The sequence below is a fragment of the Aquila chrysaetos genome, chromosome 8 (genome assembly GCF_900496995.4).
Source record: "Aquila chrysaetos chrysaetos chromosome 8, bAquChr1.4, whole genome shotgun sequence".
Classification (NCBI taxonomy): domain Eukaryota; kingdom Metazoa; phylum Chordata; class Aves; order Accipitriformes; family Accipitridae; genus Aquila; species Aquila chrysaetos.
The window spans coordinates 32,180,576-32,205,229 of record NC_044011.1 but is presented as its reverse complement, the minus strand read 5'-3'; the positions used below and the strand labels follow the sequence as shown (position 1 = coordinate 32,205,229).

The window sequence follows — 24,654 nt, the reverse complement described above, 5'->3', positions numbered from 1 at the left end:
CACATGGAGACTGGGGATGGGTCTATACATCCACAAATAACGTTCCATTCCGGCTCACTCTTAAGTCTTGGTTTCTACCTGTCTCCCTCGCACTCCCACGGAAAGAGAAACTTTTTCTTGTGAAATAGTGACAGAATCAGTGCAAATTCTGCAAAAAGTTTCTGTTTTGGAGTTTTCTTCTTGGGGGAAAAACCAAAACAAAACACAACACCCAAACCAAAACAAAACCAAAGATATTCAGTTGGGAAAAAGTCTGGTAGGTGCCAGGGAAAGCAGCTGCTGCTCACAAGCACTGTGTGTCCACAGGCTGCCAAGCAAGAGACGGCTTAGGGAAAAACAGCATTTTCAGAAGTTTCCAGTTTTGGGGAAAGCTGGACTCCAAGCAAGTCCCTTTTCCTTGCAGGTGCATACTTAAAACGGGGATAACGCTTCCAGCGCCTCCCATTAAGGCAAGCATAAGATCGTCTCACTGGAATTGATTTTTTATTAGCCAAGTCATTGAAGCCATAATTATTATAGCCCTTCTGGGCTGATAGCTACCAGCCATTTATAGGGCAGCAGGGAGATAAATACAGCATTTACACATACCTATAATCACTTTACTTCTGTATTAAATATTCATTTCCAAAGGGTTTCCCAGCATGCACAGGATTTACAGAATCACTGTGCAGCAACCACTGCACAGCAGCAGCTTCTCCACTGGCTTGGGCACTCCCGGTTGCTGTGATGTCTGCAGAGCAGGCTGCTCATAAGCACATGCATTTGGCTTCATCTGGTGCTTCAAACTCTGCCTGCTCCTGCCTTGCTCAGCTTCAAAAAATAATAATAATTATTATTATCTTATTTTTCTTCTTCTACCTGCACAGCATACCCGTTGGTGCCACCATTTTGCATTTCTTTATCCTAAATATCAAAAAGTTTTAAAGTTATTCTGGCTGTTTCTCAGCTAGTGGCATCCCCATGGTTTTCGGCTGTTGCCTTTCCAAGACCTCTCAGGACCAGTAACAGGCACCTAAAGGACTGTTGCCACTCACTTTAATGACCACATTTGTGCTTTTATGGGGAAACCAGGGTATGGCATCATATCCACACCAGCAGGGAACATCCTTTAATTCCCTGAACGCCAGTGGATGCCACCAGATGGCCTATAGCGAGATGTTATCTTAGAAATCACGTTTCACCCAAAAATTGCTCTAATCCTTTTTTCTTTTTCAGAGGAACAAATAAAAACCTCCAGCTGTACCTTACACAATTACTTCAGCCTAAATTAACTAAGTGGGAATTATACACAACTTCAAGAACAAATACCAATTTGGAGAACATTGCTAAGCCAAACAGAGGGGCATTATTATTATAATAACAAGCTTCTCTAAAGCACAGGAGTCCACACAACCCTCACCCCAGCATTTTGCAGCAGCTGGTTTTGCAGAGATAAATATGGCCTTGTGGGCAGTTCCATCTGCTGGCCCACCAGAAATGGCAACATTATAAAAAAACCAAACAAACCACAAAAACTCCCCAAATCTATGTTTTACTCCAGTGATGACACATTCATCCTCCCAACTGGCCTCTAAGTCACTCAGCCTCCCAGATTTACGTGGAAGTGGTACTTAAAAATACTTCTTACCATTAACTGGAGGGGGAGAGGGGATGAGACAGCAAGAAGAGAAAGAGCACCTGCTCTGAGACTGCAAAGGGCTGTAAAGAAACCTAACCAGGTTATATAGCAGAAAATCCTGACAGCTCGAGAACAGCATTTTACACAAGAAGTCTCCTTCTGTGAAGCCAGGCACAGGACGTGCAGCAGGTCAACACAAACGCCCGAGTCCCTGGTTAGGAAGTGGCTTCAGATGAATTCAAGCAACATTTATTCCTTGGTTTTGCATCAAGGACTGACAAAGCCCATGACAACGCCTGTCTCGTACTTTTACGGCACCCATGGCACTAAAGCACCCCACAATCTTTACGTATGATGTCCTTCGACGTACGCATGCACAAGCCCTTTTTTCCCCTCCCACAGACTGGAAAATAACCACAAATGAGATTTTGAAGGAAAGGAGTGTTGTTTCTGGGACATAGTGAAATTAAAACAAACAAACAAAAACAACCCCCAAAACCCCACATACATGTTTGCATTCCCTGGAAACGTCGCTTTCGCTTTCAATGGCTTTGGGGCAGGGCACAGTCTGTGCAAACTAAAGTTTCTGCAAACTGGCTAAAAAGCAAGTTTCCAGCATTGCTCAGGTGGACGTTGCTGAGCTCTGTCCTCTGGGGTTGCAGCTTGGCGGCAAAGCACGAAAACATGCATGTGTAACTCCCCATACGTTGAGATAAGCAAAAACCTATTTGCAGTTACTGCCAAAACCTCTGAAGATGACTCTGCGCTGAAAGCATGAAACCCCTCATCAGACCCTGGAACAGCTCAGGTTGCTGGGTTTTCTATAGCTGTTGCCCTTTTCCAATGAGAGTACAAACTCTCCCTTAATTGAATTTGACAATTGAAAAGTAAAAAGATTTAAAATAACAAATGGTTCCCCAGCTTTCCCTGCAGCAAGGTTAGAGACACTTAATTGAACTTTAGCTTAGCTGCCAAACCCGAAAACCAACAAATAAGAAAGCATTGGGAATACCTGCATTTATTAAGCTAGTAACTCATCCTCCTCCAGAAACAGCTTGGCACTGTCAAACTTTTTCTTCTTTTAATGGCTGAAAAAGCAATGAAAAGAGAAAACTGTTGGGCACCACAAGGACCACGGAGTTACCTACAGAACTGGCCACAGCAGCCAGTAACAAAATGCCTCTGTAAAAATATTCAGGAGACCAGAACACAACCTCCCTATGTCACAGGGGATATTCTGCTTAAGCCATGTCCATATAAAATGGAAATGCAACGCACACCAGCTGGGAGGCAATTTCACCCCCCTCACATCGCAGTTGATGAGATGGATCCTGGAAAAAGTTTTGGGGTCAACCTTGGCAAGAAGGATGTTGAAAAACTGGAAAGGATACGGGAGACAGCCATAAAAATTACTGGATGGGAGAAAAATGTCTTATAATGAGAAACATGGAGCCCAATCTGTTCAGCTTCTCTAAAGAAGACTGAGAGGTAACTTGATTATAGCGTAAAACCTCCTTCACAAAAGAAAACACAGTGCAAAAAAGGGCTTTGTTATCTCTGCAATAAGGAATAAAAGGAATCACTGGCTGGAAGCTGAAGGCAAGGAAGAGCCAACAAGGAAAGTATTTTTATACTATGAATCATTAAACTCTGGAACAGGCTATCAAGTAGAGCAGCAAATGTTTAATTTCTTGGAGATGCCATGTGAAACCTGGACATCTTTCTGCACAGGAAAGTGTAGTCAGACACAGCACACCCCGTGCCAAGATGAGCAGGTGGAAACAGAGTGGCTCGCAAAATGCCAGAGGAAGGACAAAGATGGTTCAACAGTCCATTCTGGATTGACTTTCTGAATCTACGTGAAGTGATGAATGCAGCACCTTGCATGGACAGGGAGCAGCACGATACATACTGTAACATGCTTGGCCATATAAAAATGGAATAAATCTTCCTTTCAAAAGTCAGTTTCTAAGAAATTTGGGCATATGAGTAGCATCGTTATGTTCTGATTTTGAGGCTTTTAATGTAGTTGAAATTATATAGATAATAACGAAATATGTGCTGTTAATTCTCTTAATGCAGCGCTAACCACCACCAGAAAGGTTCAGGGCATTGCTTTCAGTGCTGCCAGACTCCCGGCAGCCTTCAACGTATCTTTGGGCAGGCAGACACAAGGCACACTCAGGTGCACCCTCACAAACCTCTTTTTGCTGCAGTTGGGAACCAGTTCTCGCTTTGTTGGCTTGGTTGGGTTTTTGTCAAGGCAATGTTATGGGCAGTTGATTGCAGCAATTTCCCTTCTTTGCTTTCCCACTTGCAAAGTAATTATTGAGGGATATTAAAACACACGAGGTAAAAAACATTTGTGCTACATTTTTCCTCCTCCAAGAATCAGCCGATATTTTCCCACAGCATCAAAAAGAGCATCTCTTAAGCTGCTTATTAATGTTTAAACATGTTTATTTCAAGTGATGGCAGTACTTTTTGATAAGTAATGATCCAGGTAAAATAAAAATAGCTAACAAAGGAAAACAAGATTGTTTGGCTGCTCTTCTGTCAAGCCATTCTCAGAAGTCCAACAATTAAAGGGGAACATATCCATGCTGGAAAAGCTCAGTGAAGCACAAGAAATAACAGTTATGAGTTAAGAAACCCTTGAAGCTGCAGCCTCCCCCTGACCTTGCTACACACATTGCTTGGTAATTTGGCCAGCAGGTTTGCCACCAACACCTGGCTGAGATCGAACACTGATCTGGTGAGCCTTTCTCGAGAGCAGCAGGGCTACACTTTGCACTCAATTTCAGCAGTGCAGCACGAGGATCTGTGTTTAGAGATTCATTTTAAGAGCTCATTTTGCAAAATACTTGCTCATTATCACTAACTAACCAGTGATTAAATAATCATATATTTTAATCTCAGATACTAGACAGCTTGCTTTGCCTGGTCTCTGAATTAAAGGGAGATATTTTCCCATGTTGGGCAGAAGCTTTACAAGGACCAAGAAATCACACCAATCTTCTGGTGAGCTCTCACAATGCACTGAAATGTATTTCTATCTTTCCCTAGTAAATCTCAACTTTAAAAGGTAGGTGGCTATCAGGTAACAGTGAAACAGTTTACCCAGTGTAGTTCATCTAAATTTTATGACAGAGATACAGAGCACTTTGCGGAGGTGGCTTAAAGCTATGGATGATTGTACTGAACTCCTGCAATGTTTGCAATGATTTAAAATGATTTAATGACACATCTGCTTTGGGTTTATATTTTTCTGAGCAGTGGGATGTTGGAGAAGCAAGTGTATCAGCTTCCTCTTATATTCTGAGCCCCATTTTGCAACTTCTATGCTGAGGGCACGCTCTGCCCAACAGAGGCATGGGAGGGATGGATGGATGCTCTCCAACTTGCTTGCTGCACTCAGTGCAATGGGTTTTGTGGGAACTCTAGCAATGCAAACAACATGTACTGACGATGACAACTAGTAAGGAGGGAAAAAAAAAATTAAATATATTAAGGTGAGGATTTCCAGGAAGCCCTACAGGAACCAGATCAACCTGAACTGAATTTCAATAGGTACTGAAAGTCCCAGCCTAAAGATCCTGCTGCTTCTGCCAGCACCACATCGGTTCCCTTAGAGCTGTGAAACAAGGAGCTCATCCTTCTCCCAGCAAAGGCAGGGATTCCAGCAGTGGGGCAATGGCTTAGGAAAAAGGTTATGTGAAGATTTTGTCTGCAGCTACTAACTCTGGTACCAAGAGATGCAGGAAGGTTTTGTGGAGCACCTTGTCTTCTCCCGTGGCTATAAAGGGAACCCACATCCTAATACAGTCCCTCTGACACATGTTTAAGCTTGGTGCCCAAAGTAGGTTGTGTTAGTCCTACCTAACTATTGCAGAGGTCTGCACTTTGCCTAAGGCTCATTTAAGCCCCACTAAAGCCCTCAAACAAGGCTTGAAATGCCGTTGCTGCAATGCATAGGATTAATGTTGGTCCTTCTGCAGAGGGGTGAATGTCATTTGCAGAACTGTGTTAATTCCTGATTTGAATTTAGATGATGTTTTTAAATAAGAAACAAGCTCAGAACATCCTCTGGGAATCTGTGACTTGGATAAACCTTAGTAAGTCACTAAATATGAGTTACAACTGGGGAAGCGCTCAGGCTGCAGTGCTGGCTGTATAAAAAGAATAGTAATAATAATAACAATTTTAAAAAGATCGCTTCTAGAGAATAGAGAATAATGGCTTCAGATTGCGTATTATGAGCATGGCTGATGTATTCAGAATGGTACGACGGCAGTACTGAGCTCAAGATCAGCAAGCTCAATCTACACAATATACTCTCATGAAGGAAGAGAAGAGGAATAGGAAAGGAGGAAGCTCTATCCAGGCCTCTCCTCAAAAAGGCACTTTTCTCAAAGGAAAGCAGCAAGAATTGGGAGAGGGAAGTCCCCAGGGCAGATCAGATCAGGACAACAGGGGTGACGAGACAGCAAAATCCTGTGGCTATTCCAGCCAAACTCTCCCAGTGCTGATACTTGCTGTTGCATGCTCTTGGCAATTCCTCCTGTGGTCAATGGGTGGTAACAAAGCTCAGGCAACACTAGACTCCTCAGAATTTTGGCATACCTAACTTACCAGCATCTTCAAATTAACCCATTCTGCAGGATGATTTTCCAGCCCCACATAAGTGGTAGCTGGAACAGTAACTACAATACCCATCTGTGACAAGCAGCTAACAGGAGCATCCCACCGGCTCCTGTCTGCCCCATCAACACTACCTGAGGGTACTCCATCAGCACCATGAGCCTCTTTCACAGGTCCTAGTTTGTTTTGGCTTATTTTTTTTAAATGTAGGAACTACTGGATAATTATACTGGAGGAGAAAAAAAAAGAAACCAGCTGATTCCATGACATCTTACATTGATATGTCTATTCTAAAATAACATGAAATCTTCATGTTTTTCCCTGCACAAATAATTCAAAGATGGTGAATCTCCAACAGATCTTCCCAAACCGGTGGTGTGTTGAAATAAAAAAGTCCTACATTTATCTAGAAGATGGTGGTGGGAAAACCTCCCATGAGTGGAAAGGAAGTCTGGCATCTTAAACTGGATTAGCATACAACCCACAACTTTACATCGCTCAAAGCATGAGAAAGGCTTTCCAGAGAGACAAAGCAGCAGCTGCACTGAAGAATAACATTTAAAATACATTTACTTTCAAAGTGGGCAAAAAATGTCTCTTAACTCCTAATCTTTCATATTGTGGACTAGAGTAAAATGGATGTTCTTTTCTTTTAAAAAGTCATGCAATTTAACGCGATGTTTCCCAGCAGGCTGCATCTGTTTTAAATGTTTGCATTCAAAATGTGAAACCACTCCCTCCTCCCCCTTAATTTTATCTAGACTTATGAATACTCCATTTGCTTAAACATATCGTGAACAGATGAGCCTCAGAAAACCACAACCTTGATCTGGGACAATCTTCTGCATCCTTCAAGATACATCACATTTGGGAAATGCTATGGAGGGACTCAGTAGCTGCGGGCCACCCAGGTACCAGCAGTATAAGGAGGGAGAGAAGCCTGCAGGCAGAATTTAGGGCTGATGTTGATTTGGGCTGTTTTCTGTGTTCGCGGCTGAACACCACAGTAAAATCCTCTGAAACACTCAAAACACGGATGAACAAACAGTTTCAGAAGAGGTTTGAAGAATAGGGACTCGAGCAGACTCCTGGAGCAGGTCAAGCCTTGCTGACAACGGGCAGTGTCCGCTAAGCAAGCCACGGCCAAGCTTCTGGCTTGGAAAATTCAGAAGATTACAGGAAAGTGTTAAGAGCAGGAATGAGGGAAAACTGAAAAGCACATCTCAGGTTAACGCCTCCTCTAGGAGTGAATCCCACAAAATTCTCCAATTTCAAAAAAGGTCAGAAATTGGTAACATTTGTAAAAAGAGACAAACAGTCCTTAGCAAATTCCACTGAAGGGGAGGGAGGGGGGTATATAAAAATAGTAAAGCAGACAAAGGTTGAATAGATGCATATTTTTAGACAAATGGTAGAGCACCCAAAACACAAATTATGATCAGGAATGCTGAAAAGCAGCTTATTGCTACAACAGGCTACGGATAAAGAGGTACCGCACAACTTTTTAGGGAAAAAATTAACAACATGGTACAGATTATATGGGAATGACAGAGCAGGAACAGTACTGGGTGTCAAAGCAAGCTCAAAGCTACAGAGGTAAGCTAGCCAATGGCGTCAGCATAACCCCAGCGAGTTGCAACGCCATGCCCAATTCCAGGCAGCACAGCAGAGACACGTCAGCACGGCCGCCTGAACAGCACCTGTGAGCCAATCCTCTGGCTCTTCTGCTCTTCCTTCATAGACAGTAAGAATGGAAAATCCCAATTACTTCCATGTTGACTGGGCAATCATCTTGATGGCCTGTGGCTGTAGAGACTGAACTTTCCGACATCAGAAGTGACTGCTTCTCAGTCAAAAATACTTTTGAAATGTCAGCTTAAATTCAACACTGGGAAACACAAACCAACTCACAGGGCAGGGACAGCAAGCTTCACTTTGTGGGCACAGCAACAGTCTCTCAATTAACATTAAGATCAGGAAAGAAATCTTGAAAGCCTTATGAATAGTTTCCTGTAAACATCGACCTAATGTTCAGCAATAATTAAGATGAAAATATAAAGTCAAGAACTGTTATGAGACAGAGAGGGGGAACAAAACCAGCAAATAACCTGATAAATGGTACACACTGAGGCACTGACCCTGCTGAGGGTCAGGCTCTAGGTGCATCTGCCTGGGGCTTTGCTGCAGCTAATTTAGCTGTACCATCAATTTTTCTATTAACCAAGTGGCTTATCTTTGTACATAACCGTAATGCTCGTACAGAGAGTAGTAACAGGCAGGTGTGTACAGAGAGTAGTAACAGGCAGGTGTTCTGCGGAGAATGTAATATTGATGATCCCGGCGCAATCAGGCAGTGCGGAGGAATAGCGTCACAGCACGATATAGCAGGGGACTCCCAAGCAGGGCACAGAATGCCACACAGAGAGGTGCAGGCATGGGAAGATAGGAGAGGGGGCACAGGATGGTACTGGACAGCCCATAGGCAACACAGCATAAGCCCCATATATATCTCACTAACAGTCGAAGAAATGCAGACCTTGGCAAAATCAGGTTTTGGGGTAGCAAAGAAAATAAGGAACAAGTATCCGATGTGTTTAAGATGCTCTACATACAGTAAACATGGATACAACGTGGGGATGCAGACTCTAAGAAAGAGCATGTAAAAGCAGGCTGGAAAACATAAATATATGTATTATCCCAAGTGGATCCTAGAGCCCAGTGGAAGAAACCACCAACCTCCACCTCCTGCTTCTCCCAGCAAGGAAGAATAAATGCCACCATCAGCATCATGCTCCTCCCGGGAGCAGCGCAGGACAATAATGACTCACTGCCTTTTTTTTTTTTTTTTTTTTTTAATATTAAGAGCAGTCAGGACTAGAAGCAGAAATGCTTTATTGGAGAAGAGGTATTTTGAATTTACAAAAGCGTCGGTAAGGCTAAAGGGGGATAAAAGCCCATACAAGACAGCGATTTCCACCTGCAAAATTGGTCTGTTTGGTTGAATTTGAACTGAACCTCTGCTTCTGATGGTTGCATCTCAATTTTGAGGCAGGTTTTGATGTACAGTACAGAAAGCCAGACACGCCTGCAGGGGACCCAAGAAAGAAGAAAAAAGAAAGCCAAAAACATACCTCTGTGCCAGCCCACTTTTTCGCAGGGGGCAGTGGAAGGGTGAGCAGAGAAAGGCACAGATGTTAGGAAATGTGTATAGCAACATTTAACTTATTATTGATACTTCTTCTTTAGTGGGATTTTTTATTTTCCTTTTCTATTTTTGTAATAACTTGGACTAACAATAAACATTTCATTAGAGGGTTAAGATTTCAATTACACTAACAATACAGTCTTGGCTTTGCAAATAAGATGCATTTCCTTTTGCTCATAACAAGATTTCAAGTGCAACACTGCACTAGTTACAGTGACTTGCAAAACTTAAAATGGAAATTTAGGCTCTGAGAATTGGTTTGGTGTTGGTTTTTTTTGTTTGGGGTTTTTGTTTTATTTTGTTTTTTAGAACGGTCCTGGTTTTTGGCAGATTCCCTCCCCTCCTTTCTCAGTTTTTGGACCAGGATACATCAATCACCTCCACACCAATAAACCAAGATACCTGCAAATGGATCCCCCTCTCTGGCAACAAAGCCCATCGACATTTAGATTTCTCCAGAACCTCAGACTTGATGGCCTCAAGGACGATGGTCAGAGCAGCAGAAGAGCAGCAAGTCTGGAGATTTCCTTATGTTTCTGAGCAGGACACAAGCCCCATTCCCTGCTCCTCACTTTCACTGGTCACAGATGAAGATGATAAAACCAGCAGTGAGTGCAAGAAGAACTACAGAGACAAAAGAGAAAATAATTTCTTAACCCCTAAACCATGACTGCGACAACACAGAGAGCAATCAGTGATGAGAAGCAGGCTGCCAGTGTACCAAGAATGAAGTTATCTTTCAGGAGGATATTTGCAACAGCACTCAAGGACTGAAGCTGGGAGATTAGTTAGCTATTTTATGTAAGAAAGATTGCTTGAATAATCACTTTTTCTGATGTTGCCATGTCTTTTCATTTGTTAGTGTGGAGCATAATTGCTTCTTGTAAAGTTGAATGACTTTAAATTAGATGGAAAGATGGTCATTGCAATGACAATTTTGAACATCCCCAAAGTTGTAGGTTTAAAAATATGAGTTGAAATGCGATGGAATAATTAATCTGGCAGCAGTCACTTAATTTGTCCCCTTTCTTCTGTTTCTTCCTTGCCATGCGCTTTTAAGCTACACCAGTATGTACATCCATGGGAAATGAAAAGCAGGAAAATAAATACATTTATCTAGATCAACCCCCTTGCCGGACCTGGAAGCCTTCAGTACAGTCAACACCAGTGATAAAGCCCAGATTACATTAAAACAAATTTGCCATGTCACTCCTGCTACTTCTATGTTTTTGTTTGGTTTTATCCTCTCTCCAAACACCGACCAAAGTCACAGACTCACCCCAGCTGGAGGGGCCCCCGTGCCCCCCGTTCACAGCAGGACCAGGGCAGGTTGCTTGGGGCTTCGTCCGGCCACGGCTTGAAAACATCCAGGGAGAGAGATGGGATCAGTCTATCCACCACCTGCAAACTTTCTACATGTAAGAGCTATTCATAATACTCCTGAAACTCATGACTCGATTACTGCAGCAATCAAAACGAGTATTTCTCACCAGCTGATTCAGCTGAGCTTCGCCATGTTGCATTTTTCCTCTCTGTTTTACCTATCGTTCCAAAACTCCTTGCTCTCCTATTTCTTTTCTCCCTACCAAAGTGTTTCCCATATTCCTGAAGGCACCTACCACCCTGACCGCAGGAATTTTGCAGTTGGTATTTATACAGCAGGGTACTCGTCCGTGCCTTTTATCTGGAAATGCAAAGCTGCACTCATTTCAGCATGGAGCCCCTGCAGAGCCTGCAGGGCAAGCCCTGCCAGCCGGGAGCAGGGAGAAAGCACTGCCAGATAAAGGATGGAGGAAGCAAAGAGCAGAAGAGACTCCCACGTGCCGCCTTTGATCGGCAAACAACTTCCAGCCACTTGAAAACTTAAGGGGGGTTCAGGTTCATTTCTTCTTCCTCGAGCATGCTCTGCTTTCAGCCTGCGGATGATGAGAGCGCTGCTGACAAAGATGACACATTGGGGAGAGGAGATTTTAGTAACTGGGGCGGAGGAGAAGAGGCAGCAAGTGGTGAGAGGGGGAAGAAAAGGAGCCTATAAAAAGCAGCAAAATTCAGAAACAGTCAATGCTTTCTTAGAAAAGAGAAATGTACAAGGGAGAGAGCAAAGTTTGGGGAATTTTGAAACTGCCAGATACATTATAAAAGTGAGCTGAGACCCAGCCACATCTTGCAACACTCATCCCACAGATCAAACTCAAAACCAAGGTACGTCCATCCCGCCACCTCTCTCAAATGTACGAGGAAATTTTCAGGCCCCAATCCCACACTACTGCAAAAGGTAAGAGTCCAGTGGTCTCCCGAGGTCTGAAATTCAAGAAAAGTGTTCGCAGAACTATTGCACCGAGATTGAAGCTTTACTGGGCACTGGCACTGGGGTCAATAAAGCCAAGGTAATGCACCAAGCGTCCCCAGCAAAGCAACAAACACCACTACAGCTTCTGCTTTTCAAACTGCACCAAATGAACTAAAACATCACCAGATCTTCCAGCACAGCCTCCAGAAATGTGACATTAGGGAAAGACTGAATTGTGGGAGCTGATGGACCTGGGAGCCCACCTGGTTGTGTGTCTCATCCCGTAAGAACCCACACTGCTCTGTGGGTCTAGGGACTCCTGCCTCGCTCAGCCAAGGTGCTGGAAGTTTCCACCAGTGGGTACTGAGATATAATAATGAAGAAACAACGGCTGCACCATGTTTAATCTTGTGGATGAAACAGCGTACATAATTAGAGCTGCCTGTATATTCAAAGGCTCAAAATTAAAAGTCAACAACTTCTACTGTTACTTCTTGATTTTGGCAGGTCTCACTTTTCCACTTGGCATCCTTACGACATCTTTGGTAACGACTAAGATAACAGTCTTGATCATTGAGCAATTGGTTTTTGTAAACACACACGTGTGTACATCAGATAAATAATCCGGTACCTGCTGCACATTTAATCTCTCCATGACTGTGCAAAGCATTTACCCAAGTCCTGCACAGCTCTCAACTCCTGCACTTTGACGTGCATCCCACCCGCCCCTAGAGCCTGCTACATGTTGGCTCTTTGTTCGTGCTAGTGGCTTGTTTTCTCATCCATTCACATGATGTGCTTCCAAGACCGAGTTCTGTTGGCACAGATCCCCAAAATGCCTTCCCGAGCACATACAGTACTGCTAGGAAAGCCATCACAACAGATAATAGCGCTCTTATGCCATGTACAAATCATCTTTAACTTACTTTTTCTTTAACTCTACGGTTTTTTTCTGCCATTTTGAAACATAACTAACCGCAGGTTCCCAATGTCTGTCTTTAAGAAGTGTGGAATCTCTCCTTGATTCATTAAGGCACTAATGTACACACCTCTGTTTAAGTGTAGAAGAAGTCCAATTTAATTCAATTTGACTATTTATGCTAAAATAGCTCAAGGAACTGATGACCCGGTTAGTCCTTGGACTGAAATCTGGGACCATACAACTGGAAAACCAGCATATTCCCCTGCTGACCAAGCCACAGACCTCTCTTGGCCAGTGTTAGCTGTGGGCAGCACTGATCACCGCTGGCTGTCCAGGTCAGGGGTAGGTTCTGCCCTGTCCCGCTATGGCACGTCATCCAAATCACAGCAACACGGGCCCTGGCAGCAGCCAGACATGTAAGGTTTCCTAGACAGGCTCTTCCTTTGATGGGCTACCTTCTTACTTGTCCCAAAGTCAACTCTTTTGGCTGTCCCAAAGTCAACTCTACATTAGCTTTCTGTTTTCATTGTCAGCATTTCGCAGTAAATTCCCCCAGAAGCTGCACCACCCATCCCAAACTTTAGTCCAACTCAGATATCCTCAGTCCAGGCACAAGTGACTTTGCGCATAATTTCCTGAGAATCCCCCTCACTGGAGCAGTACAGTACAAATGGTAACCAATACTCTACAACTCTTTAATAAAATAAAAAAAAAAATAAAAAAAAAAAAGTACTTTGAACTGTTAACTAACCTAAAAGACTCACAGTCCAAATCCCCTCCTCCCAGGTTCCCTCACCGAGGGAGCTGCTCCCTGTCCATTCCCCTGCACACACCAAAGACCTGCTGCTCACTCGCAAATTCAGAGCCATCAACTTTTACAGGAATCTGACCTGAACCAAAGTCTTGCCTGAATAAGAGATGGAGAGCAATTTTAAAAAACATGTGATTGCAAATGCCAGTGAAGAGCTAATTCCCATTCCACATAGAATAACTGGGGTGAAAGTGGCATGGCCTTTACATGGCCTCACTACAGATGGTAGCAAAGATTTACTAGCAAAGGGCAGTAGTGAAGTCTCCTACTTCTAAACTTTTATTACTATTACATAATATGCTATCATGCATTTACTAGCACGCTGTGAAGCGCTGTCATAAATATTTAAACTGCAATGACAAAGTAAGCAAGCTGTCGGTCGCTTCTGTTTCTGGTTTTTGCTGCTTGCTCTCTTGGGCCCACAGTGAAGAAAGCATTGCTGTGCAGAAAATAAAAGGGCTACACATGAACCAAACTGGATGCACATAACTGACTTCCAGTAAAGCAAAAGGGACTTAAACTTGTTCATAAAAGGTCATCTTAAACTGGGGCCTCTTATGGTCCTCATTGGCAAGCTTGTCATCAGCAAGGCTACCCTCCCCGAACACTTGCCTGACTGCATTAGTTATTACATTTGATAGCTTTATAGTATTATTTGAAGCTTGCTATTTACCTAGTTATACAAGACCCGGCGGCTTAGAGCCTGCTCTCTGCCTGGGCTGCAAATCTCTGCAACTACCTCCAAAATAGCCCAGATTTTATGACCCGTTAAGCTTAATGATAAACCCTTGGATTTACGTTCTGGGCTAGTGAGCAATGGGAGGTCAAGGGCTAAGCTTTGATTTATCTGCGGGCCAAGGGAGATAGTTATTTCTATATTCTTATTTTTCTCATCATTTGCCATGACGACTGCAATGCTTTGCTATGACATCATGGCAATTTTTAGCATTATTTACGTCAAAATCAATACTGCACTTAGTCCTTTCACAGTGCTGCCACTGGTACCTCCTCTCCCAGCATTCCATTTCCCAGGATGGGAACATTGCCGGAGTGGCTTTCCATCCTCTGCCCAGCCTGAGCAGCAGATCCTGCTACAGACATGCTAACTCCAGATCTTGGTGGCATGGAAGGCAATGGTTTTCAACCTGCAAATACTGTTGGAGGTGGGGGAATGGTCTGGGAAGGAAGACTGTTCTGCTTTGCACCAGTTTTGTACATTTGTGGTGCTTTACATGCAATGCCAGCAGTGCCTGGAGTTGAGATAAATTCTGTTTCATGGTGCTTTAAATCCAGAACCATGAAAAGAGCAGCTGGTACTGTGGAAAGACGCTACTCAGCATGGCCCAGTATCTGCTTTTATTATGAATCTTGCTGTTTTAACAGTTTCTCTGAAAACCCCATGCCTCTGGAATCAGGGGATTGCAAGAAAATCTCCAATTTGCTCTCTAAATTTACTTAAAAAGAAAATAAAGAGAAAATTAAATGCCGTATGTTATAGGCAAAAGTCTTGAGAAACGGTCCATAAGGACCACAAATATTCATGCAACTCAGAATTTCACACTTGCCTGGCTTTAACACACTCATCAAAGCCAGACCCTGCACATTTTAGAGCCTGACCCAAGGCCGGTTACTGGCTTCAGCAAGGGCAGGTGGGTGCAACATGGAGCAACAGGGTGAGATATTAGAAAAAACGCTGAAGAATACCATGATATTGCAAAGCTAACCACACCTTAAAGTTATTTTTCTTCAAAGATTATTACATCTATTTGACTATGCTGTACAGGTATACTAATAGTACTTAAATAATACTGAGAAAGGATAGACAAAGTAAACATTAAAGGGCAAATTTCGAGTAGCTCAAATTTACAGAGGGAAGTGGATGCCTAATGTAATAAAGCAAACTTGTCAGGGGAATGGTGCATTATCCAATCTTTGTCTTGACTGACAGCTTGACAGCCTTTCACCTATTTTAAAAAAGTCTTTAAAAAGCATTAGTTAGCAATTATCACCAATTTTCTCATTAAGTCCATGAAAAAAATAGTTGCAGTTTAATTTCTAGCTAAATCAGGACAGTTGACTGTTTTTCTTTCTTACAGAGAATTGGAAATTGAAGAGAAATAGCAAGATGCTGTTACATCAGTAAGAGAGAGATACCAAAGAGCAAAGTAAACAAGAAGAGAAATTGAGTTAGAATAAAAATGGCAAAAGTAATGGAACAAAACCACCCAGAAACCCTGTAACCCTCAGTTAAAGGTCTCTCACAAGTAGCAGCATCAGGTTGTTGCACAAAAAATGCAACAACAAAATACTGTGGGCCAAGTCCTACCAGATGCTGAGGAAAAAGTCAAAATGCTTCTTCAAGCAGAAGTTTTATTATTAATGTGAGCTGCAGAGGTATCAGGTTTCTCACGTTACACACAATCCCAGGGGTCTGTTGCACTGGTGATGTCCAAATTCAGACCAGATTGCCCAAGAAGAAAGAAGCTCTGTCTTTGAGTTCATTCTAGCAAACCTTTCTCTTGGAAGGAAGCAGCCCTGGTGACTGGTGGCACATTCTGTACTCCTCTCCCCCAAAAGAGGAAAAAAATCCACTTATTGTTAGCATGTTAAGAGATTCTAAGTCACTTTTCAGCTGGCAATGCTCTGCATCAGTGCTTAAATTATTTACCTCATGCCTTGTACTTCTTAAGTACTTGAAAAAACCCTACTTATTCTTCTCTGAATCCTCACAGTGCTAAGAGCTGGTCCTCAAAGAGAGCGGGTAGGGAAAGCACAGGTGTGGGATGGCTGTTGCATTTTTGGTAATTTCAGTATTGTATCTCTAATATAATGAAAAATGAGTGACACGCCTAAGCGTCACTCATTAGAGTGCCCCTAATAAAAGCCTTGCCTCAGTAAAGCATTTCTCTCACTTCCCAGGACCAGGACTTGACTCTCACCTCCATCCAAGCGAAGGTTTCTTCAGTCTCACCCCTACAAATAAATCCTCTGTGGCACATAAGGCACATGGTTTTGCACGTGTTTCCCTGGAGCAGTTTTTAGGGTATGTATTATGGCACCTGCTTTAAGCTGAGCCCTGTCATCCATACTCAGTTTGGGCGTGAGAGCTATTGGCAGTAACTACTTTCATTCACTGCCAAGCCCTCCCTGAATTCCAGTAGGACGGGGTCTTTCCATTGAGCTACACGAATGCAATTACAGATATCCACACACAAGATTTTTCTAATTTGTTTGCTTTTCTACTTCTCATCCTTCATTTACTGTCCTAAAAATGTCAGAACAGAGAGCAAGAACTTAAAAGGCAATCACCACCTGCAAGCATCGTAGCAACACTAAACTATTTTGGCAGCCAAGCCTCTCTCAACACATGCTTATGGGGCCTGTATCCCTCGTGCCGGGAAGATGCAATATATTCCCTGGCTTTAGGCTGCATTATTTCAAGCTCCTGCATAAAACATGGGAGCACCCAGAGATTTTGCTAGAGCAGCTGATGGCTTAGATTACAGCCATGGCCTTGGCACTGGAGCACTTCCAGTAGCACACTAAACTTTATGTTTCCAACATAAAATCCCCAGTAATGCTGCTTCCCCAAACACTGCCGGCATACCCTACGGCAGACGGTGCTTCCCAACCAGCCACCCCACTAAAAGCACCGTGCTCCACAAAAAACTTTTTCATTAACACTTTGGTCTCAGCTGCAGTTCAGCCATGGGGTTTTCTGCCCTTTGATTATTTCTTCCCTGTGACACAAAGCATAAATAGGAAGAAGTTTTGCTATTTGGAAAAGAGGAGTTCAGTGTGTGCAACAGAGAGACAAATTCATGCACCATTATTCTTTCCTGGATGCTTCAAAATCTGAGATAGAGGCACAGCTCAGGGCACATTTGCTTTGTGCTCATCTTGCTCTCGTGAAAACCTTCCTACTTCTTCAGCCTAGAAAATCAGCCTTTTCTATAGAACACAAAACCAAATACCCTCCAAATCCTACAAGAAATGCAGCAAGTCTGTTGCCTTTGGGGTCTTTAACTCAAGGTAGAGACAAATTTAACAGATGTAAACCCAGGTTTCTGTGGAGAAGGCAGAATTTGGTTGAAAAAATAAACCATTTAAGCATTCTGACATTTTACTTAGATTTCACGAAGAGTTCAATAACAACCCTTTTGAACAATATCTCATTTCTATGTCCTTCAGTTGTATCCAAGAGCCCTTCCGTGAGTAATGCATAGAAGATTCATGAAAAATCTTTTAAATGTATTTATTTACATGGCCTAAACAGCCCGATGAGGCATTAAGCATTGTTTTTCTAATCCTGCAAAGTACCAAAAGCCTCCTGGGACAGACTGAGCCTCTTCAGCTCAGGACCAGATAGTTCTGCGCCTTAGGAAAAAAAAAAATAAAGCTGAACACCTGAAAGTGCTTTTCAAAAGCAATTATCATAATCCCTCCTGTTACCCAGAGGGAAGCAGTGGCACGCAGAGGTTAACTTCTCAGAGGTGGCTCAGCAAGCAGCACAGCATGGATTAGAGCCACGGTGCCTCCTGACTTCTAGCTCCATGCTCAGCCCAGTGCCTGAAATAGCCACAGTGCAAGTAATTAGCTCTGTCCTCTGTGCATGCATCTAACTCGGGGAATGGGAAAGCTGGAGTTTAACTTAACGATATGAAAATTTCTATGGAGAATCCCATGAGAGAAATCTTAAGTTTTAACAACTATCACCTGAACAACCTGTATGAAGGTGGAGGGGAAAGCCACTGCACAGATTTTACTGCCACCAGTTTAGGAAGAGTGAATTATTCACACACAGCAGAGCGTGTCGCAATGAAAGGTTTATAGGGGCCATCACCAGGATCATTCTTGTGGCATTTATTCGTTCCAGTTTTTGCTTGTTGGCATTTCTTTTGTCCTCTGTCACCAGGGATCTCTCCATCCTTCCCTTTCTGGGGTACCTTAACTGCTAGGAAAGCAACGAAACTTTTGCTATGGGAAGGGTTTAGTGACACTGCACATTTTTATTTACATTGTTATTTTGCATTATTGTGTATTTCTACAGTGATATCTGACACGTGTTTTTCCTCCATCAGAGGTGACAGTGTATGTCTACTTCCACTATTCCCTTGCCTATAGCTACAGCATCTCTTACTTTTTCAGCTGCCTCCAACAAGGAACAATAAATCTCAAACACAGTCGGAAAATGGAAAATCTCTATTGCTATTGTTGGCATCCAAGTTCTTTGGCTTAACCTATTTTTGGAAGAGCACCTTTGTTCAGCAAAATCAAAGCTCCCACCCCTGTGACACCAGAGCAGCGTGTCCTGCTGCAGGCAGAGCCGTTCGCTAGCAGCAAACTCTTAACAGCAGAGCTGGCGCGCAGAGCAGAGCCAGGATGGCCCAGAAGGAAAATGATGGGAGCTGGGATTTCACTTTTGCTCTCCATCACTGTGTGCCCCTGAGCAAGTCACGCCACTCTGCTCCTGCACACTTTGGCTATCCTCACCCTGGCACATGGCATATGTACAAACAGGATGGGTACACCTTATGCCATAAGCTCCCCAGGGTGAAAACACATCTTACTACGTGTCCTTACAGTCTCCAGCCCTACTAGGACCCCAATTTTGGTGGTTCGTGAGATATAAATATTAATTGGTATATACAGCTCATGTTTTAATAAAAGCTTTGCTTAGGGAATAAGAAAGGTCAGAAATAGGAAATGCCAGCCCAGCCTGTAAAAGGCGAAGAGCTAAACTTGACTCACACATTTTTGTTTGATTGGTTTGACTTTAAAAGATATTCAAGCTCTGTCTGCTCTGAAACGTAATTACCTTTGTACTTCCACTAGATGCACCTTCCAAAAGCAGTAGCACTCTTACACAGCCCAGAAAAAACAAACAGTTGGAAAAGATGCAAAGTAGCTGATTTCATATGTCGTGGCTGGCTCTGCACGACATGATGGGACCATGCGCTTCTCATGTCACTGCACTCACAGGCACTACTTGGAAAGGGATAATCCTTGAACCTTTAAGGCACAAGACTTGGCTCAAAGCCGACATTTTGTGCCAGGGCTGCAAGACGGCTGCTTTCAACAGGCATGGCTGAACCACATGAGAACCAAACGCTGTGGCAGGTCTTAGCCCTGAAGCCCCAGGCACAGTCCTGCCCTCTGAGTTGTTTCTCTCGAGGAAAAAAAGAAAAGCAAAAGCTAAACATTCATTTTGATAGAAAATATTTTGTTTTCTTGGTCGTGTGGACAGCCCTCCAAATGCAATGCCAAGCCCTGCTGGGCTTGGTGACAGGCAGGCTGAAACACCAGCACTAACAGCAAGTCCCCAGTGAATCTCCATGGCCTAATGAATTAAAGGCTTAAGCAGAGTTACCTGAACATTAAATAACACTAGAATGCACTGAAATTTGCTCTAAGGCAGGGCTGGGGGGAGTTACCTTTTAAATGGCCTCATAACTAACTGAGGTTTTGTGCAGTTAGTAACATTTTTGAAACTTTCCAGTTTTCAGCTCTTTTCCCTTGATAATGAAGCCAATGCAGTTGTGCTGTGCCTCTGATGCACCTCATCACCAGCTGAAGCTGAATTTAATGGGGGGAAGTCGTCTCAAAAATATCAAGCTTTGTATCTGGAAAGAAGGGAGATACCCTATGAAGCTCCTACCAAGCAAGAGACAAACCCATATCAGACACCAGAGAAGCTACAAGGGAGGACACGACAGGAACTGAGGCTCTATTGGTTGTGCCATCCATTTTTTGAGCAAATAGTTGTATAAAACACCCTTCATGCTTCAAATAGCTATTGAGAGTAGTAAGATTGTATGGAAACGTTTACTAGATTAGAATTAATGGAACAAAATAATAGAGTATAATTGCAAGATGGTAAAAAGTGTATGCCTTCCAGGTGTGAGGGATATCAACCACATGAAGTTTCCATCGTGGTGTTTCTAGTTTCTACCTAGCTGCTGTCACCGACCACCCCGCCCTGACAGCAGAGGGTTCGCTTCGCTTTCACCAAAACCCAGGGAAATGTGGCCAAACCCTGCAGCAGACCCAACAGACCAACTCCATTGACTTCAGCAAGAAGCAAAGCACAGATGGCCCCAGAAACCCCACCAGGATGGCCAAACAGTACCATGAGTCAGAGATGCTAATGCCAGGAGCAGGATATCCCAAGGAGGTATTTTAGCAAGAGGTTTTTTGTTTGAGCTTTATGTGTATTTCAGAAACTCTTCAGCTGTTGGTACCCACAAACACCTGTCAGCAGGTTCAACGCACACCACACAGCAGACTTCTGTTTGTAGCTTTTGCAAAGTAAGCCGGTAAAACCGGAGTGAATTTATGTATTGAAAGTAGATGCCAAACACTTCAGATTCTTAATTGGAGCAGCTTCAAAGCAATAATTGGATTTAAGTGTCAAATGTGAGGGTGATCAGAGAGGAGGAGCAGAGATGCAGGCGCTCTTCTGCTTTATTTTTCCTCTTCTTTCTTCTATACCTCCCTGAAACAGCACAGTACCCCTGACAGATCTGTGCCAGCATCACCTCTTGGGCTTCAGCCACACGAGCTGGAGTCCTCCTTGAACTCAGCTTTAAACCCAAATTACATACCCCAACTGATGTCAAAAAGAACAGTCTGCCTCCCCTATTTCAGTAGCAAATCTGGGGTCAGATATGATGTTGATGAGGTAAGTAAGACAAAACTCATAATTGTTGTTAACTAAGCACCATGAGAAATTTGTTCTCAGCTGAGCTGATTGACAGCAGCAGTTGACACTAGTGAGCAAGTTTCTTGCAAAGCATTCTATTTCCCAAATATTAGTTTTCAAAGGAATAGTTGCTAAAGTAACTGTTACTTTGGCAAATAATAGTTGGGAAATAAAATGCTTTGCAAGAACCTTGCTCGTTACACGTTCCCAGTTTGTAATCAGCCATTGGGATGCTGAGATTTCACTGAAAGCCAAATATTCACCTACTGTGAATATCTGTGACTGATGAAGATGTCCAAAAAAAAAAAAAAAAAAAAAAAAAAAAAAGCCACTGGGAAGCAAATAGGGGTGCCAAAGTAACAAGGGAATCTAACAAACAATGGGATTTACTAGGTCTGGCTCTGTGGGGGGTCACCCAGGGGATTTGCTGATGACTTGTAAAGGGGTTCTCCACAACAGGACTGCCACGGTCTCCTCTCTGTGCTACCACTTCTCCGCACAGAAATGACTACTCAGAGCCCCTCTGTTAAGTATGATTCAACAGTCACTACAGCTGAATGACATGCGTGCACACTCACACTGACTGGTTAGCCCTCATTTCCTTGGAATAAGGTTAAAAAACTGCAAGAGTGAGTAATGGCACTCAGAGCTTCTGCACCAAGGGGAGGCAGGACTACGGCAAACTTGTCTAAAATGTTCTGAGTAAAATTTATCTCCGCTAGACAGAGCAGTTTCATCTGGATCAAAACCAGTTGTAAAAATGTTTGAAGGAGGTTAAAGAAGAAAGTTTAGCTTCAGCACTCTCAACACGAGAGTGAGTCCTTCCCTCAACTCAAACCATGTTTTTACTCAGTTTATCTCCAATTAATACAAAAACGTAATTCCACACTGAACAAAGACCTTCCATCAACCTGAAACAAACTACAACCAAAAAATGGTGACTAAACCACAGAAACAGCCAGTAAGGCAAACTGCAATGAGTAACTCCCAAAGCTTTAGCCAGCACAGTAGCAGCAGCTCTGAAACCAGTGCCTTGCCCCACGCTGCCCGCACCCCTCCATCCCCACCTGCAAACCAGGAGAGCAGCTGCTCACCATGGGGGGATCAACGTGTTGGTAATTGCTATGCAGCACAAACAGTAACACTTCAGCTGGAAGAAATAAGCAATACAAAGGGCCATTTTATGAACCTCAAATTGAAACAGAGAAGCTTCTACAGCTTCTGCTCAACCTCGCTCCCAGGGGTGCAGATGGCCAGGGAGCCCCGCAAGCGACACTAAACCCACTCTCCTCATCAGAAACATCATCCTCAGCAGACGGCCAGAGCAATTCCCCAACACCTCCAGATGCATCCTCCACGCAACAAGAGGTCCATCCCCAACAGCGGCAGCGATGCTCACAGCTATCAACACCGGCTTTTGCGCAGGGCAGGGGAGCGCGGCTCCCTGCGTTAGTCCTCAGCTGCATTATTTAAAGTTTCATGGTACAATATAGGCAATAAATTAGAAGCGATGATTCCTTAAGTGCTGTCTGGGCAGCAGGGACCACAGAGATCTATCTCAACACAGGTACCAATTCTCTTCCTTCATTTTGCAAATGCTAAAGCATATAAAAAAATTCTAAGGTGAAGGGGAAGGCTACCAGCAGGGTGGTCTCACTGCTGGCCCCTCTTGAGTTAATGGGAATTTTATCCTTAATGGCAACAACAGCCCATTTGGTCTAACACTGAGTATTTGGGAAGAAAAAAAATTCCATTGTTTCTTTATGTTAACAGAGGGCTGGTGTGTAACAAAGAGGAAGAAAGGCAGCTTGCGTGCTGCTGGCTTGTTGGTGAGAAATTCTCAAGGTCTGATCGATACCAAGAAAAAAAGCACCTCTCCTCTGGTCTGAGGCTCAAGCATTATTCAAGCACAGCAGTCACCATGCAGCTCATTTTCTTTAGTTACGATGATCTAAGGCTAACGAACACAGACAGAAGAACGGAGTCGATTGCAGGCATTTCTAACCCTTTACATGCAAAAAATGAGAGCGAGCAGAGGTATATAGGTGCATGCACGAGCATTTCCAGGAGCGGCTGTACATCTCTCTGGACACCTGCTTGGTGGGTGAAACCCAAAGCACATGATATTCACGGAAAGTTAGGAGCAACTTCCTCTGGAAAGAACACCTGACAAGAATCAGAATGCTTAAAAAAAAAAAAAAAGCAAAAAAAAAAAGCCATTGTTGTGGGAAACCCCGACAAGGTATTTAAAGCGAAATCACCTACGCCGACCCTTCGGGAGCCCTCCAGGAGAGGAGCCCGGGAGCGCCCGGCTCCCCCTGCGCCAGCCGCCCTCGGCAGCCCCCGCGGCTCTGCCCGCTCCGCACAGGTGGGGAGGAGGATGCCCGGGCCGTGCCTTTGTCTCCCGGCCCGCTCCAGCTCCGCCGAGCCGGGCACCGGCTGCCAGGACGGGCGGGCGGGCGGGCGGCACGGCGGCCCCCGCCGCGCTCCGGGGAGCGCCGCGCCCGCCCGCGGCCCCACAAGGTCGAACCTCCGCCCGCGCCGCGCCGCTCCGCCTCGCCAGCCGCCGCGTACCCTGCGCGCATCCACCGCACCGCGCCCCGCTCCAGCCGGCCCTACCTCGGCGGCCGCCGCCGTCACGCCGCCCCCACCGCCATGTTCCCGCGCCGGCTACATCCGGGCCGCGGCCGCCGCTCGGCTCCGCTCGGCTCGGCACCGCTCCCTACGGCCCGGCCCGGCCCGCAGGTGCCGCCGCCACCGCCCGCCCCCCGCCCGCCGAGCCGGGGCGGGGCGCGGCACCGCCCCCGCGCCGGGACGGGCCGGCAGCAGGGCCCCGCCCCACCCCGCCCCGCCCCGCCAGCGCGTGCTGCTCGGCGCGGAGCGGCGCGCAGCCAGCGCGCTGCTGGCGGGGCGGGGCGGGGTGGAGCGGGGCGGCGGCGCGCTTGAGGCGGGCTCGGTCCGCAGCGGGAGGCAGCGGCTGCGCACCTGCCCGTAACGTGTGTCCTGAGACTTCGGCCGTCTGTCCACCCGCCCGTTCGCACATCCTCCAAACGCGCACCCCACCCACGCCTGCACCAACCCAGGCACCCACCCACCCGCTCCTGCACCAACCCGTGCACCTAGACACCCACCTACCCATTCACGCACCAACTTGTGCACCCACCCGTGCGCTCGTACACCCACATATCGCCCACCCACGCACGCACCAACCCATGCTCCCGTATATCCAGCCACCCACCAACACATCTGCCCGCTCGTGCACCGATCCACGCTCCCATCCACATCCGCCCCCCAACTCGGCAACCATCCGCCCACACGCCCACCCATATATCCGTCCACCTATCCACCCACACATCCATCCACCTACATGCCTGTACATCCAGCCACCCATGCATCTGGGCATCCACCCGGGCATCCACCCATCCGCTTCCTTCTGCACTTGGACCTCAGTCATATATATATATA

The 24,654-nt window shown here is 44.9% G+C and overlaps 1 protein-coding gene across 2 annotated transcripts in view; it reads right to left on the bottom strand.

Annotated features, from left to right (window-relative positions):
* The window catches only part of PAK5 (p21 (RAC1) activated kinase 5), a 92,019-nt gene extending 68,066 nt beyond the window's left edge, over positions 1-23,953 (bottom strand). For both annotated transcript variants that reach the window (XM_030021190.2, XM_030021191.2), the window contains exon 1: positions 23,809-23,953. The gene's annotated coding sequence lies outside the window, so the exon portion shown is untranslated. The remainder of the gene's footprint in view (positions 1-23,808) is intronic.
* Positions 23,954-24,654: the final 701 nt, after the last annotated feature.